At 39.1% G+C, this 18,201-nt stretch overlaps 1 protein-coding gene across 1 annotated transcript in view; it reads right to left on the reverse strand.

Moving 5' to 3' along the window:
• LOC109038250 (uncharacterized) overlaps window positions 1-18,201 on the reverse strand; it is a 250,480-nt gene that overhangs the window by 69,208 nt on the left and 163,071 nt on the right. The gene's annotated exons all lie outside the window — the stretch shown is intronic.

Here is an 18,201-nt window from a genome sequence, read left to right on the forward strand (position 1 = left end):
TTACTAATCCCTGATGATGAGACTATTTCGACTGCTATAGAAACTGATTTCGCCTGATTGCTAAAATGAAGGCGAAAAACGTCTGACTGATTTAAATACTAGCTTTTCTTTCCCAAATAGATTTGTGACAAATTTTCACAATGGAGAATTCGCATGCAATTTTTTTATTGCTTCATCCAAGAGTGCTTGAGGAGCTGATTTTGCAGTATAGTATATAATTTTTTTCTGATACGGGAAATGGTATAAAAAGAGATTTAAAAGTGGGAAAATACACCGCCTAGTGATGTCATCTGGCGGCATTTCCCATTTAAATGGATGTATTTTAGCATATCAGATCATTTTGTCATATCTCCTCCTATGATTGTTCAATTTATGAACCAAGGGTATCCTTGTCTTCATTTCACTCAGTAGTTTCCACTTAAACACGAAATTCATCGACATTTCAGACACCTGCAAATTCTCCATTCTATCCAGCAGAGTGACGAATAAAAAAGAACAGTATGAAATATTGGACATTTTTGGGAAACATTCCGTGTTTCATGAGGCTGTAAAATGTCTGATAAATAAAAAAACTTCTATTTCAGGGGCTGTTCATTCAGTTTGCTCTGAAGAAAATCTAACAACGCAAATCCATAGGGTTATCATTCCCTCTTCTCGTATGTGAGATATTCTTGATAATAATGAATGAATTGATGCCTCCAAAAAATATTGGCTAAGTTTTGATAATAATTTAGGGAATTTTATGTCATGATGTCATCATTTTTACAAAATGATGTTGACACAAACACATTTATATTTTCAAAATCCTACAAGGGGAGCAAAGCTCAAACGGCGTACATGTGGAGTACTCGGCGCACTCTTCCTCGAAAACTCCTCAGGAGTGTGTAATGCAATAAAAACACGTCTCAATATACCAACGTACAGCCCCTATCGACGAGATTGTTGACTGAGAGATCACCGCGAACAAATAAATCTTTTTTCGTATCGCTGGAGGTATTATTCAAAAGAGTGGCGGAGTTCGGAGTGGAGCATTCGCGCAGCCCCGGAAAGAGGTGCAGTTTCCCTTTATGAAATATGCAGTCTGGAGATAAAAACAAAAATAAAAACAAACGCAGCGGAGGGAGTAGTGCATCGCAATAATTGAAAATAGAATCCCTCTGCTTTTACGTCGAATTTGATTCGTATAAGTCACTTAAGCATCGGAGCATGCATTCGTTGCGTCTACTATCCATTTCCGGTGAGGGGTAAAACGCTCTTCCATTCAGATATTATAAAACCACGTATAGCAATGGTAGCAATTCGAAATTCCCGCGGGTGTCCCATTTTCCCAAAGGAGGGAAAATTAATATCATAACATACCATTTCTCCGCCTTTTATTCTTCTCTTTCCTTCTTTTTCTTACCTTTCAACAGTAATCCTGTGAAAATTGTAGTCATGTTTTGGTTTTTTGTGCGAAACATAAAATAAAAGCGGGCATTATTGGTACGTTGCAATAAAAATACGCATTTTTAATTTATCTGTACACCGGAAAAAAAAACACATTGGATCTAGAGTCCAGACTCTTGAAAACATTGACAAGAAAGGATAAAAAAAAGGAAATCCGCTCAAATTAAGAGGCTTGACTCTTGATTTAAGCTTAAATCTGATTGAATCAAGAGTATTTTTTCTTGTCGATGTTTTTAAGAGTCTGGACTCTAGATCCAATGTGTTTTTTTTCCAGTGTAATGAGAAGAAACTGAGGTGTTTTGGATAAACTTATCTTTTAATTCATCACTAAAACCTTTTTTTCGGCTTACGCCATCATCAGAGCAGTATGATAAATCTTGAGCACCAACCTACTCAACATTCGAAATTTTACTCCACAAAAATATGATGCTGTCAATATCAATATCATCAGAAATGAAAAGCAACAGTAATGTACTCGTGAAAGTTGTAAATACGTATATCCAATGAGTATCCTACACGTTGTTTTAAATGGTGATAGTGATAAGTTTCAATGATACCACGCTAGAAGTGCAAATGGAAACAATCCGGAATTTACTACGAATTAAATAATAGCAATTTGATACCACGATGCGGAACAGGGCTGTCTTTAAGGATCCAAAGTTGGAGAGATAGCTGGAAAAAAACCACACATGACAAAAAAATTCGCACCAAATCCTGCGGAGGTAGAAGTATATTATTACGTCGGAGGCAGTCAGATATCGCCGGCAATGAGCAAGCGGTATGCGTTTCAAATTGCATTCCTTGATTGACTAACTTCAAAAGCACAAACTCGGGCAGCGCCTTCCAATACCTGGTGATACCACCCGCTTTGCCAGGTAGTTGTGTTGTTAGTTACCCCTCCGAACCAGATTCAACAAAGATCGTCAATTTCACCACATGCACTCGCGAGTAAGCTGAAGCACGAACTCGGGCAGCGCCTTCCAATCCCTGATGATACCATCCGCTTTACCAGGCAGTTAATTTTATCCATCCGAACCAAATTCAATGGAGATCACCGATTCACTGCATGCACTTACGAGTAAATTAGCTGGCACCATACATCCGAGAAGAAAAAAAGTCTACGAATTCCAAGCACAATACAGTACTTAATGTATTGTTTCTTTACTTCTGAATATTTACATTTTTTTTATTCAATGCAAAGAAATCGCAATTTTCTTGTGACTTTTACATCCATCAACGCGATCACGCGCCTAATCATCATCACTTCGTTTTCTGCATGATTAATAAAATCATTACTTTTCTTTTTTAAGTGATTAATCAACTATTGTATCTAAGGACGTGATCTTGCATGGAATAACTACCTATAGCAGTTTTTTTCTTTTTTTTTCCATGAACAATTTGTTTGCAAAATCTGAAATATTTTCATAAACTGTTCAACAATTAAGTGTACAACTAAATTATAAATAGATGTCCTTACCGTGTAAATCTAGAAAAGTATCTTCTGATCAAAACTTTATCTAAACTTTATCAAATTATCTTAAACCATTAATTCACGTACGGGTGATTATTCAAGCCAAAATCTCAATTCTTCCTATCTTTCGATCCAACTAAAAAAAAGAAGAAGAAAAAAAAAAAAAAAAAAAAAAAAAAAAATTCCAGCAAAATGAGAGAGTCGCAATTCTTTAAGTCATACAAATTATTTATGATCTTTCAGTTGAAATTGCGCTCGAGGACGGTGCATGACATTGACGAGTTTTATTTTCTACAGAGAGGATAATTGCCTGTAGGCGCTGCGAAGAGCAATGCTCCGAATTCATAATAAGTCACGGATAAGTATGACATAAGCTGGAGCACCCTTGATGGGCTCCTGTCCAGGTTGACTTAGATTCACTAAGAAGGGTTGTCCCTGTGATAAATCCTGCAAAAAGCAATAAAACACTGTTGCCATGCTCGTGCTTAAAGCAGCCATTTTATGAGCATTGAAACATTTTACTTCGGTGTTATTCACTGCATTCGGCACGATTCAATTTATAGTGTTTAATGCATTGCAGTCACGATGGTTTATGTATATTTTTTTTACGTTTTAAAACATATATTTCAAAGTGAGGAAATTGACCGTGGTAATACATTTTCTGTAAAAACATTAATTGCCTCAGTTGCGTAAAAAAATATTAAAATATGCTAATAAAAATAACTATAATTACGTAACTATTATTTCAAAGCATACGGGATTTTTTACATTTAAATGAATTCGTTTTTGTCGATTTTACCGATGTAGTGCCCAGGACGGTGCCGGTGCTTCCTTGCAGTCGGTGCCGGTGCTTCCTTGCAGTCGGTGCCGTTCATTAAACAATAATGTAAACAACTTTTGTCGAATAAATGGTGCTTAGATATTTTCACATACTTTTGAATGGAGGAAAAACCGTGCTTCCGTGACACGGCATAATGCCCAATGGCGCTTTTTCATCTTGGAAACACTGTTTTTTCTTCATTGGAATCCATTCAAAAGATCGATTCCTCGGTGAGACAAGATGCCAGAATCGATTGTTTTCCACACATTTAAATGGAGGAAAAACCGTGTTGCCAACTTTCAAGAGTTACCGCACCGCTACTATGATCACGGCAGATTGACCAATGGCAATTTTACAAATTGGAAACACTGTTTCTCCACCATTTAAATCCATGAAAAGTCGTATTTTGTTCGACGAAACAATTCGGAACATCTTGTAACAACCGTATTTTGTTCGGATGTTTTTTATGTCAAGGGGCATGGCCTATTTTTATTTGTTTCTATATTTTGCACAACTTAGCAACGTTTTGCAACATTGTTTCAAAACAATTGGAACGTCCTCGGAGCTTGTTACGACTGTTGTGTACATTTGTTAACAAGATTTCTAACCTCACTTTTAGCTGCTTTGCTCTCATTGGTTGTTAAAAAGTCACGCAAATAATACAAAATCGGTAACCAGAGACAATTGTTGCGGCGAACAAAATACGTCTATAAAGATCGATTTTCAGTGAGACAAGCTGCCTTACCAAACACCGATACCTTTACATGCATTTAAATAGAGGATAAACGGTGTTGCCAGCTTCCAGAGATCACCACTGGATTCGGCAGATAACTCACTCCACTGTCGACGTAATTAATTCGTGGCTGGATTTCGGGGGTCCGAGACCCAAGTCCCATCCGTCATGTGATGAGCCCCCTTCGTGGGGTTGGGTGGCCAGCGTAGGAATAGCTGTGGCTGCGAGGGAGGTGAGGCGCAGAAGACGACGCCGCACAGTACATCGAGTCAATTAGAGAGGCCGGACATGATATTTTTTACTAAAACTGCGAATTGTGATGTTTATTTCGTCACAATTTAAATTTTAAGACGTGCCCTTAGAAGAATATTTCACAAGGAAACCAACAGATCCAATTTTAGAACCACAAAATTATGCATAAACGGAGTTATAAGCTTTCAAAGTTTCCAAATATTTTCCGACCTCTCCTATCGACTCAATACACTGTGCGTCGGCCTCAAGATGGGCCGAATCGCGTTTCATCTCCTCAGTTGTTGGGTCTTTCGGAGAATATCCTCCGCAATCCATCTTGTGAACGCAAACTTATTCCGACTCAAAATTCAAAAGCAGAATTGACACGAGTGGGCCGTGGAGGCAACGAACTCTCGTAGTTCACTTGCAATTTTTCAATGATCACTTTTGCTTTGTCCAATGATCTTCCTACACAGGGTCTGGATAATTCTGTGATTTTTGCAAGACGATCCATTCAGTATTTCTTGCTATTCGAAGGAATGGGTCACCTCGAAAAGTAAAACTATCTAGTCTCAAAACGATCTAAACTGGAAGCGATTCCTTTTTCGTGCATTTCAACTCCGTGCAGTTGCACATTTTCATAATTATAAACACCCTTGAACACAACCTCTTTCCATTTCATCCCTTACGTATCTACATTTCGAAACGAATATCGTGACATTTCCCGCATCAACTGTCAAGTCTTCATTTCTCCGATTCATTAAACAGATAGGTCTTTAAGCCTCGCGCGTGAATCACTCACACCACAAATCCATGTTATGCAGAGGAAGGGGTAGAAGTGCCACGTAAAGGAAAAATTGCGGTATAAAAATTCAGGCGTTGCCAAATTGCAGTCCGTAGAAATCGAATTTCCTGTAATATTATAATCTAAAATTATTTTTATCTCTCACAGACTTTCATTCACAATATTATCTAAAGTATCTGAAAATTTCGAAGAAAGACATTTATTATTTTCCTCTAAAATAAATATTTTTCCAGAGGAAACTTAGCAACGTCCGAACGGAAATGCGGTGTTTTTCTTTAGTACTGCAGAGTATTGTAACGACGAGGACTTACGAGTTGCTGTGAGCCTCTTATTAAAATTGACTTTTAATGAATGAAACATTCCATTTACGCGAGAGAGCCTCACGGGTAAAAATGAACGGAACTAAACAATATACATATGTTTACATTTTTGGTTACACCGAATTCTACGTGCATTGTAATAATGAGTAGGGCCCATGAGAGAATGCAGGTACATTCTAATTATTGTAATCAAATCGTGATTTTTCATCGACTGTGGTGTTAAATTCCACCCTTAGATATCTAAAAGCAGAGTTTCTTTCACGACTTGAAGTGAGGGATTCTCATTTACGTTTGACGCGTGCCCTCCCAAATTAATTCTGCTAATGCATGGTGTGCGCAAGTAACAATAGCCACATATGTCTCTTGTTCTTCATGAAAGGGGAAGTAAAAAAAATTCTAATGAGCTCTACCTCACTTCATTATTCAACTGAAATGATGTCGTTTTGTTCACATGTACATTAAAACAATGAAGTTTGAGGAGAATTTGTATACGCCGACAGTTCTCTAAACGCCCGGATGACGGATGGAAAATTACAAAGCACAGGTTTCTTCAAAAAAGAGTGAAGTTCCAAATTAATGCGGCAATAGGTCTGTTACATTTTTGAAATGTATTGTTTCACGTGTATGATATTAATGATCCGTAATTTTTATTGGTAAACTAATGGGTCCCGGGGAAAAATGGTAAAATTAGTGAGAAAAAAGAGGAGTTTCCGAAGGTTACCATAGTTATCAATTATTGGCAAAATCGGATTTTAGCGTCACTTACAAACCAACAGTGGCTTCAAAAATGGAAGGGTCACAACTGTATTCCCAAAATCTTGAAGTCACAAGGGTAAAAATACTTCTTTTCATAGTAACTCCAAAGTTTCCAGTCTGAGTAACTGAAATTTTTACTCATACTGATTCGACTAAACTTCATCTCAGATACCTGAAATTCTTGTCAGGCATCCTTCATATTAGCGCTTGTATTTTGAACTAAAACGCCGGGTATCTAATCCAAATTTTGGCTTGAGCAACCAGATACTTGGCCGAGACCGCACTTTTTTGTACCTCTTATTCAGAATTAAAATTTAGTCCTCACGAGGAACTGAAGTTTTTCATTTATCCCTCGAGTTCTTTTGAAATAACTCCCCACTGACAGTCATGCAGGCCGAAATGGATGGTCTGTATCCCCGCCCAAGATCTCATATGCCAGGAAGGTATGTGATACTTCAAGGCACCACCTTCGAAGCACCTAGCCCCGAGACTCCCAACACAACACTCAACATAAAGTTTTATTTTTGATGTGTCTATTTAAAAGTGCAACACACGCTACATGACACTTGTCACCGCATCCGCTGTTGTCTAACTGTGCGTAGTTTAACAATATGAATTCTGAAAACATAATATTAAGTCCAGGGTAAACGCTGAAAGTTCTTGTATCCTCGAAATGTACCATGAAGTTTTGGATGAGGTCTTTGTATCGAATCATTCCAACTTTTTGCTGGTAAGGGCTTTCATTTTTACCAAAAACGCATTTAAGATGTGTTCAACGGACAAAATATACATGAGAGGATGTGTAACGGCAATCATAATTTTTGCAGCAGCGACACATACTGGTGTTGACATGCTAATTTAAAAAGTCCTATACCGAGTAATTCGATTTCAATCTCAATTTTTGGACCGCATTTCTTGGTATTGAAAATGAAATTGACGAAGGCGAAGAAACGATAAAAATTCCGATCGAAAAATTCATGAACTTGTCGCACAAAAAAAAATTATTTATGATAATGTACGGTTCATCGATTTCAGGAAAAAATCTAGCTTAATTTATAAAAATTTCATCAAGATTGTTGAGATATACTTTTATACAGAGCTGAGCATGGCTCGTCACTTCGAAACTTGCAATGTAAAAAGTACTCTGGGTGTTTGATGGTTTTATGTAATAAAATATATAAATTGTATACAAATTTGACCAAAATTGAGATTTAAAAGCTGAGCATGACCCATCACTTCAAGCAATCAAATAAATCAAAGCAATAATCAAAGCATTTAATGTAAAACATGCCCTCTGCATTTAATTGTTTCTAAGACAGTGTCAAAATGTTAAAAGTTCTTACAATCGAGGAAAATGGGCCAACTTTGTTTAGTCTCCTAAATTGGAAGTTTTTTTTCCTATTTTCACAAAATCTGGTGGTTGATCCCAGGCATATCCACGTTTACGGACACGATAGGCAAGGCGTTAAACAAATTCGAGAAAAATCTCGTCTAGATATCAACTAATGTATTTAAAAAAAAAGGTTAGCGTATTTTTAAGCGTGCCTATAGGGCTCGCTTTTTGAAATCACTCGGATGTACTGTAGTACAGCACACCGATCGACCAATGCTTTTCAAGGGGCGGTCCGAATTTTTTTTCCGTCGGATCCATTCTTCCGTTTTTGAACCGTTATAGTGTCAAGCCCTGAAGGTCATTCATCGAGAAACCGAATTATCCTGTTACTGGAAACCCTTGAGAACATTTTCCCGTGGAAACCGTATTATTTTCTTTCATAGGTACGTCAAATAAGCTTTTCTACGCTCGGAGGATTTAAATTAGAAGTTTAAATGCCGCCATAACTATTTAGCGAATCAGCGTCTTTTCAGAAGCGGTTAAACCCAAGTTGGCTGCATCTCCATAGTTACAACTGCAGCGAAGTGAGCAATCTCCAATTCGACCAATTGGAAGGCAGAGTTTTGGAGGTTAGGTTCCCTTGTTGATTCTCTGAGTGTAAGTTGCATTTTTTTTTTTTTTTTTTTTTTTTTTTTTTGGTGTCACGTTTTTTTTTTTTTTTTTATTTCCAGAAAAGATACCTTAAAGTCTCATTTTAATACAAATCAATCGAAGAAAAGAGAAAAGACAAAGTTTGACTCATTAAACAGAGTAAACTCCATACTCTGCTGCTGCAAACTGAGCAATCTCCAACATGACGCAACAAACTGAACAATTTCCAAACTTTAATTTGAAATTCTGAATGAACCAATTCAGTTAAATGATTTATGATGTTATTTTCTTTGTTCATCCAATATAATTATGTTACTTTCTTTATTCAATAAAATGTATTTACATTCAACGGTATCAAATCAATAATTCCTCCCTAATTTGCAGAGAGTACTAATTTATACACATCTCGTTGAAATGGAAATAGTGCACACACTAGATTTCAGTTCTTCGGCACGCTTTTCCAACATATTCATGTTGGATGTTTCTTCTTGTTTTATTTTGAATCGGCAACGGGGTAAACCACCGTAGCACGACCGTCGGTTCCACTCCACCCTCAAACGGTATTATTCCACACTTAACGACTTCATAAATAAGAGTAATTGCTTCGTTTAGCCTTTTTGTGGATTCAGGGGGCGGGAGGGGTTGTGATGTTTTAAGCCACGGCAGAGCGGTGCGTGCGACTGAAAAAACTAATCTGTGCGTTGCCGCATGTACATGCAGATTTCCCCGCGGGGATACGGATCAAATGATCCGCTTTTTGGCTGCGACCGACTGAAACTTCAGCGGATCATAATCCCCCTGATTCATTGTGTTCCAGTCGGAGACAAAGATTCGTAAATTAAATTGGATTTAAAGAAGGGCTTTTGTGGGGGAGCTGTGCCCGCGATTGCATGTCCCTCTCCGAGGCAAACCGGAGTGTGCGGATCTTTGGAGTGATATTTCCAGCATTTTTTCGATTTTATATTGTCTCTGATTGAGGGAACCATCAAATAGACGATGTATTCTCATAATATGATGTAACATAAAAAGATACGTTGTATTTAGGGGGCCGTTAATAAATTACGTGACGCTAAATTTCGGATTATGACGTGGGCCTCTATCGCTCAACACGTGATAACAATTGGACTACATTTTGCAATTTGGAACTACGATATGTGGCTTAGTTTAAAAACGACGCATGAATCATTTGTTTCCCCATGCACATGAGTGCTTATACGGATGGGCTGGAAATTGTAGTTCCTAATTTCAAAATTTAGTTCCATTAGCGCAACGCTCTTCTCAACCCCACACCCTTTAGAGTGATACGTACTTTATAAAGGGCCCCTACCCTGATCCGCCCACCAACCTAGAGCGTAACGTACAATATAAAAGGCATCCTCCCAGATATATTTCATTTTAAATAATACTTTCTCCCATATTGTATTGAACTGCCTTAAAAATGACCCCTTTTTGTGCTTTCAATGTGAAAAATTGACACCCATTGAATACTTGATTTGATTAAATATGGAAATACCCATTGATTAAGTAGCATATATAATGTAAGCACGGTTTTTTGTATTAAGCAGCGTGACCATATGAGTTTTCTCCTCTAAAGCCGTTATTAGGCACCCGCTTCCTTTTTTTCACCGGGCGTAACTCCCCCCCCCCCTTTCGCCTCCCCCTTCGCCCAGCCACCCCGCCCACGCTGTGGGCTCTGTACTTTAAATATGCGCACTGAAAAAAATGGATTACATTTTGCAATAAGGAACCACTATTTCCGGCTCATTTTAGAAACAACATATATGCCATTGATTTCCTCATTCAGATACGTGCTTATATGGAAGAGCCAGAAATAGTGGTTCCTTATTGCAAAATGTAATCCAAATAGTCACGGGTTATATTGACATACCGTCCGCTCCGGGCTCAGAGGCCGAAAGTTACGGGTGCTGGAACCGTAGCTTGGATTGCTCCCGGTGCTACATCCGGAACCTCTGGCCTCTGTGCCCGGAGCGCGGACGGTATAGCCTGTAAGTACGGCTCCAGGGGCCGGAGTTTTTTTTCCGCGCGAGAGTGAATTTTAAGGTGACAACATTGGATGCGGTTCGAAGGACGAACCTGTGCGCTTTAGCTGGATGGATCCCTGGCGCGCTTGATAAATCACCGCAGGCTCTTCGCGAGCGAGCCGGGTGCGCGCGAATGAATTCTTGCGAAGATGACACCCAACATCTGTGCCACCGCCAATTACTTTGCCATGGCTCCGGCGGAGGTGCTGAAGCGCGCAAGGTATTAATGAGGCCGGAATTAGAAGCCGAGCACCAGCCTCGCACCTTAGGACCACGCAACAACAGTGGGCTGATTATTGAAATTGATAGACCAAGCGATAGACAAAGAAAACATAAGGAGTATGGAGAGATATATTGATTGAAATGTGTGGTTCTCATAGATTAAAGGAGAAAATGATGGATTAATTTAAGGGTCTCTCGTGGATTGCCGTTAGTTAGTCTATTATTTACCTCCGTTGTCCATTACAACGACCCGCTTCCACCAATACGATCCCTCCATACCCTTTTGTCTTATTCGTCTATAGCTTTGTCTATCAATTATCACCCGTGATGTCTTCTTTTGTTATTTAAAATCAGAATGTGCGCGGTTTGAATGGTTTCAAAATTTGATCGTTTTAGGTAATTCAGTTCTTTACAGAACGATTCAATAGTCGATGGATACTTTCTGGATTTTACAAAGAATTTTCGAGCATCATATCTTTCAGTAGTACAGCAAGTATTTGCACCATAAACGCTCAGTTAGACACGAAAAAGAAACGTGGCCTGAACTGTATGTAACAAGGTGGAAAAGTAGTGCTGGGTTCATATTATTGCGCGGGGAAAACAAGGCTATAAAGTTCAAAAGGCCGAAGAGTTTCCCCGCGAAATAGTGTGGGCCCAGCACTATTTTATCATTTGCAAGCTATACACACTTTGAAACCGATTTGGTGATGAGAGGAAGCGGACATTTTGATGGAGATACATGGTTTCGCACTTTAGCCATCGATGAAGTGAACAATATGAGACCGTTGGCTACCAACCCTATCTGACGCTCCACTTGGATTGTTTTAAAAGCGCTCATGTCCCCCGAGTCTATTTTGTCATTCAAGCCACCGTTCAACCAAGGAGAAAACTCTATTATCAATACGCAAATCCGGGAATCCACCCATTTCAGCAAACACGGGGACCTCTCCTCAAAGTGCTTTTAATCGCGGAGACTATGGAGGGAAATACAATTTGGAAGAGGAGGTTTTTATAGAATAAAATTACAGAGCGCAAGGTGGGAGAGGGGGTTACGGCCCTAGATAGAAGCACGGGGGAGGGGGGGTTCAAGAGGACTTTTAAAAGGCAAATCGAGGGAGAATAGATTGTGTGCACAGAGAAGCCAAACAATGAGGCTCCTAATATAAATAGCTGTAAAAGCTCTTCCGGAGAGAAAGAAACGCTGGGAACATTCTTCTGCCCCCATCCTCCTTTCTCGAGTCCCCGACCCCCAAGTTTCCGCCCCCCCCCCCCCTCGGGGGGATTTCCACCCCCTTTCCCTGATCTTGCTGAAACGCTCCCGATAAATTCATTACCGGGAAGAACAAGTGGCGGATGCGCCATTCAACATGTTACCTCTGTTTCTCTAAACAAACTGACACGTCTATTGATTTCTCCCGCTTTTTTTGCGAGTATTCTATCTGACCTCATTTGTAATTTGGCGAAGGGAGCGCTGGTGTGCGGAGGAAAAACGTTGTATGAACATTCGAGTGTTGCCATTTTCATCCTGAAGTGTTTTTTTTTCGTTTGGCTGAAAATTATAATAAAATTTAGCGATTACAAAACAATGTTTCAGGATGACTGAGGTTCAAAATATGATTATTTTCAATCCGCTACAAAATAGAATATTCTTTTCCTAAAATTTGTTTCATATTTTATAATTTATATTAAATACTTTTGATTACGTTTCATTATCTGTTTTTCTAACCGGGGATGGGGTCTCCTTTCTAAACTGCGTTAAATCTGTAATTTCAGAAAGTTTTTTAAGGTTAAAATTATTGGTAAGAGGTTTTCTTTTAATTATATTATAATGTTTGATTAACAGATTCATTTATTTTTAGGTCAATTTCTGAAGTTTTTCAATTCTCCTTCGAAATCGTCAGGTACTTGAGATCAAACTTTGAACAATTTTCTGAAAAACTGGAATAGATCTTTTCGTAAGTTTCCTTGAATATTCGTATCCAACCAAATGACATTTTGCAATATTTGAAATTATTCTTGACGAATGTCGAGAGTATTTTTCCACGAAGATAGATTATTTTAGATCGAACTGTGTACATATTTCTCTGAAATGTTGGAGGAAAACCGTTATCACATATGTCGTCGAAAAAGCCATATTTTAGCAAAAGAAATTAGGCAACGTGCAAATGCTCTTGTGCCGTTTTTCTTTAGCAGAGCAAAGCGGGCGAACTACTTTTGCGGGGAAGCTAGAGAAAAGATTTTTATCGTGGCACCAGGATGAGATATTCCCTGGGAAAATAATTCAATTAGCCAGAGTTTTGCTCTTGCGCTATCATCTGCTCACTTTATTTTGTTTTTGTTTTCTTTTTCTTGTCTTTTCCTCTTTTGTACGCACCCCTCTTCCATCATGTTTACTGCCTTCTTTCTTTTTGCATGTTTTCGTGGAAAAAATCCGCTGGCTCTTCAGTCTCATTTGGTAAAGTTGCTGCTTTATCACGGTCGCAAAATTTTACCGTTTCCTTTCTGATCGATTTTTTACGTAGTGGAGCCTATCAATGAAGTATTTCTCTTTATATTGAGAACATTTTTTTAAACTTTGGAACATTGTTTTAACATGTTACAACATGCTTACCTGAAGTAATTTTTTGCTAAGAACCTATTCGCCCTCCTTTTTAACGCGTTGCCGGTTTTTTTTATTTTTTTTGGGGGGGGGGGGGGGTTCTAGAGCGTCAACATCCATTTCTACCTTGAATTTCCTTTTTCCTTATCTCGCTCGAAATGACGCTGCAAAAATGTCTGATCAAAAACTTTTCAAACGACAATCAATAATGAGCATTATTACTTCGAATTTTGCTAATTTTTCTCCAATCCCAATTGAATATTTTGTGAAAGTTTTGAACGATGTTTAGGTACCTTGTTTCCTTAAAAATAACAAAAAACCAGCGGAAATTTTGCAACGTCACAATCGAGATCCATATTTTGTGCCTTTCACTGTCGATATGACTGAGTGAAGGAGAACGTTAATCTTATGAAGCCGAATTCCATGAATTTCTGTCAACTAATTCCAACAATTCAACACTCACGATCGTCCCTCCAAAGGATACATTCCTGCCAGGCAATTTGCATCCGTATCCCAATGGGTCTCCGGACCCATCATCTTAAGGCTCCCTGGATTCCTTCCTCCCCTTGAATCCCTATCATCCCCCACCCGCGCGCGTTCCCATCCGCTCATTTTCCTTCGCGCAATCCTCATCCGTATACTGCCGTGTTGTGGAAATCCATCGCATGAACACGTGTAATGTGTATATTGCCCAAGGTTTTACGATGAAATACTTTTTATCAAATTTTGAGATCGCATTTCTCTTGTCCCGAGACTTAAGAATTCTCTCACCAAAGACGTACAAACTCAACGGTTAAAGGCAATTCGATAGCAGTATCGAATGCGACATTTCTCCTCTTAAAAAACTCTGTCTATCTTCCGTTGAGTTTGTTCGTCAAATTTGGTAGGTGAATTCTTTGGTCTCGTGACAACAGAAATGCGATCTCAAAATTCGATAAAAATGACAAGTAGCTGATAACATGGAGCTAATCGGTGCGATACATCGCGTGTCGCTCTGACACAAAATATGGCGCTCATCGAATTATCTTAAGCCCATTTTAAATTGGAAACGAGAAATTGACGAGACAGTGGCCTTGGAAAGTTCCTTTGACATTCTCCCCCCCCCCCTTCCCTTTTTTTTTCTTCATACGTGTCATTTAATGATAAATTGAACACAATGTATTATAGCGCACACGCAAGACTTTTCTTGCGTGTGCGCAAAACACTGTACTGTGGGGGTTTATAAACGTTGTGTCAAATGAAGTATAAATTTTCATTTTTCCTTGAAAAAATGGTTTTGCTACGCTTGTCACGGTGATATTGGTGGATGTTCCCAACTTCACTCGTTAACATTCCGCGAATTAACGTGATTCCGTGATTTAATTAAACGAAATCGTCTGTAATTTGATGGAGCCTAATACGAATTCCCGGCGTTTCGACAGTCGGCAATTCCAGCAATCTCCAGGCTCACGCTTGTAAGTGTAATTACAGCCCCGAATTGACTCATAATTGAATGGAACAAGCATAGATTGAGCGGGTCACTGCTTCTGTTTATCAAATTATAGGGTTGCGGTTCTCATAATTACTGTTGCTCGGTTTGTATTTCAAATAACGTGCTCTGGACATGTTCTTAAGTCCAAAATAGACTCACTTAACAACATGTTTTTTTTATCGTCTGCTATTAACTTTACTCGTAATTAGAGGATCTTCGGGGGAAAATCGGAGGTTTTGTACAGACTCCATGTAAAAAAACCTTTTAAATATGATGCAATTTCAACTTTTTTTTCTCTTTTTTTGCGATGACAATACTGCCTCTACCCGCTTGCGAGAAAGTGATGCACTGTAAATTTTACTTTAGGTACTCTAAGACACTTACATGAGCATGATGGTAACATTTATACCACTATACTTATTGGTGAATGCTACCACGGATCTGATTATCCTCAACTACGTTGGTGGATCCAGACACTTCGAGCAGGGGAGGGCAGTAGAGGCGTCGGGGGGGCTTCCTCCGGTAAACTTCCGAAATTTTCAGCATCCTTACGCATTTTGAGTCAATTCCATCATGAACAGTCACCAATTATAAGCATCTCCTTCTTCATTCAGGGCCGGATTCATCCACTTACCGCCCATAGGCCGCCTGTATTTTGCCGCCCCCTTCTCATTCGTTTTGAAACTCAATAAGAACCATCAAGTGAACGTGCCAGCAGGGGAGGGGTGCATAAGACGCATTTACTCGTGTTGAACACATTTTTTGGGAAAACCCTGTCAACACTACTAGCATAAGTTCACAGAACTTTGCGCGAAAGTTAAGTTTCGTAAACCTATCTCTGTGTGGACAAGGCCTTCCATTCATAAGAAATGAACCAAAAAATTATGAACGAACAAACATAAATGTGGTTCAATGATTTTAACTACCGCCGACGCGCCGTGCAGACCGCACTGTGTTTTGAGCAATGCGTGAAGCATTCCGACAGTCTTGTAGGCGCTGTGCGTTTCACGCCGACCGCTGCTGAACGCACTGTGTTGGACGCAATGCGTGAAGTATTCACGCAGTCTTGTAGGCGCTATCCATTTTACGCTGACCGCAATGACCGCACTGTTTTTGATGCAATGCGTGAAGTATTCGTGCAGTCTTGTAGGCGCTAATATTTGTTACATGCCGATCGCCGCGCCGAGGGCTTCTCCTTTTCATCTCAAGGACTCGTCATCATTTTCCTCTAAGTCGCGCCGTTCCGGGCCAAATTGCGTGTTTGGTTTCTCTCTTAACTCGACTAATTAAAGGTGCTGTCGATTGTATCACCCAGAGACGACAAAAGTAGGAATTACTGTACTCTCAGGAAATGATAGATTTTGTCGCCTTTTCTCGTTTGTAATTTTTTTTTCTAAATCCGATTTTTTTTATACCTACACTTAAAAAAGTTGCAAATTTTTGCCGCTCCTTAGATTTGCCGCCATGGGCTGCGGCCCATGTGGCCACCCCTTTAATCTGGCCCTGTCTTCATTCATTCTTCTTCATTCTTCTTCCTCCGTTCCTTCCCTTCATTTATTTGTCGAATCGGGGGGGGGGGAGGGAGTTATGCCTCTTACGCCTCCCCCCCCCCCTTGGATCCGCCTATGGACCGAATAGTCTCATCGTGAAAAATTAAGACAACTTATGGAAGACTCGATCTTATTTTTTTCAGTGTTCGGCATTATTTTTATGAGATAATTTTCAATTTTCATTTTTAAAAACTGTGTTGATCAATGTCTTTTTGAGCATTATGTTTACAAAAATATCAACCACTGCGAAATGTTTACTCTTAATGTAATTTTTTGTTTTGCTTTTACTTGTAATTGGATTCGATTTATTTATCTCTGCAAAAATCAGGATTTAATCGAGTTTCAAGCATTTCAAACTCGACGGCAAAAATTTAATAACGGAAAGAGTGCTTAACGAAAGGTATTCATGAAGCGGGACGGATAGAGGAAAAAATCAAAAGAGTCATGAAGGGGTTCTCAAGTTTTTTCCATTTACCCTTGGTGTTCCCCAAGAGGATTGCATGCTTGTCTATCAGACGCGCTAAAACTTGAGTACACTCTTAATTCAGGGCTTGATTAAAGTACATGTCAAAGAGTATTCTATAAATGTAAAATGCACGCAATATGACATGCAGTTTTTCAGACGACTTAACGAATCATTCGTAAACGAACATTGTTGTCAATGTCCGGTTAAAAGTAAGATTTCTTCTGGAAAAATGAGTTAAAGTCCCGTCATGATAAATTTCAAGGTGTAACTCTCGAATTAGGGTCCGGTCAGGTTTCCATCTTCACTGGACCGTATCTTATCTTTCTAAGATTCTTTAACTTTGCAATGGTTATACACATACACATAAGTCATCCCAGTGCATTGCAAAGTATACTTCATGGTGTGAGACAAAGGAACATCAAATTTTAATAAATATCAATTGGGTGCCGTTGAAAATTAAAAATTGGTTTTACAAATCGCACATCACAAGGCGCCTCACTTTCAATGCTTTCTCCTCTTGCACTTTCCCAACCTTTCATTATCTGTACACACAGGGTCATGCAACTTTTTTGCATTTTATGTTTCAAATGAGCCAAAAACTGTATTTTCGGACGGTCATTCATGATACGTTTTCAGAATAAAACGTCTCTCTACTGAGAAACTTCAGATTTGGCTTTACAAAAAATTCGTTTTCTTTGCAGCTTGTCATTATATCGTGCTGATTCTTGGTGGTGAATTATGAATCGAGCAGGCTACATATATTTGTGCCAGCAAAAAATTACTGACCATGATGAAATTTTTAGATTAATGAAGTCGTTTTAGCTGTGTTTTTTCCCACGTTCTCTCTCTCTCTCTCTCCCCTCTCTCCCCCCCCCCTCTCGCACCCCCCTCCCCCTCTCTCCCTCTTTTTTATTTTTTTTTTATTTTGGTGACGAAGTAAAATTTTCCCCATGATAGTAGTTTATCCGTCTGAGTGTTCTCAATCAACGGCCGGCCTCCAAAGTGACGTGAAAGACATGGACCGTGCTAAGCAGAAAGGAATCAAGCCCCATCACCTATTGCCAAATTTAATCAGGCAATTTAATTTTACATGAAAAACTTTGTGCGGATTTTTGTGCAAATTTCAGTGAATTTTCTGCATACTACGAAGGACACTTCTGAAAATGTTCAAAGGAATCCGCACAAACATTCTCTTGTAAAAAATTAAATCGCCCAGTTAATTTTGGCAAAAGCTGACGTGGCTTGGTTCCTTTCTGTTCAGCACGGTCCGTGTCACCCATGTCAG

The sequence above is a fragment of the Bemisia tabaci genome, chromosome 4 (assembly GCF_918797505.1).
Source record: "Bemisia tabaci chromosome 4, PGI_BMITA_v3".
NCBI lineage: Eukaryota > Metazoa > Arthropoda > Insecta > Hemiptera > Aleyrodidae > Bemisia > Bemisia tabaci.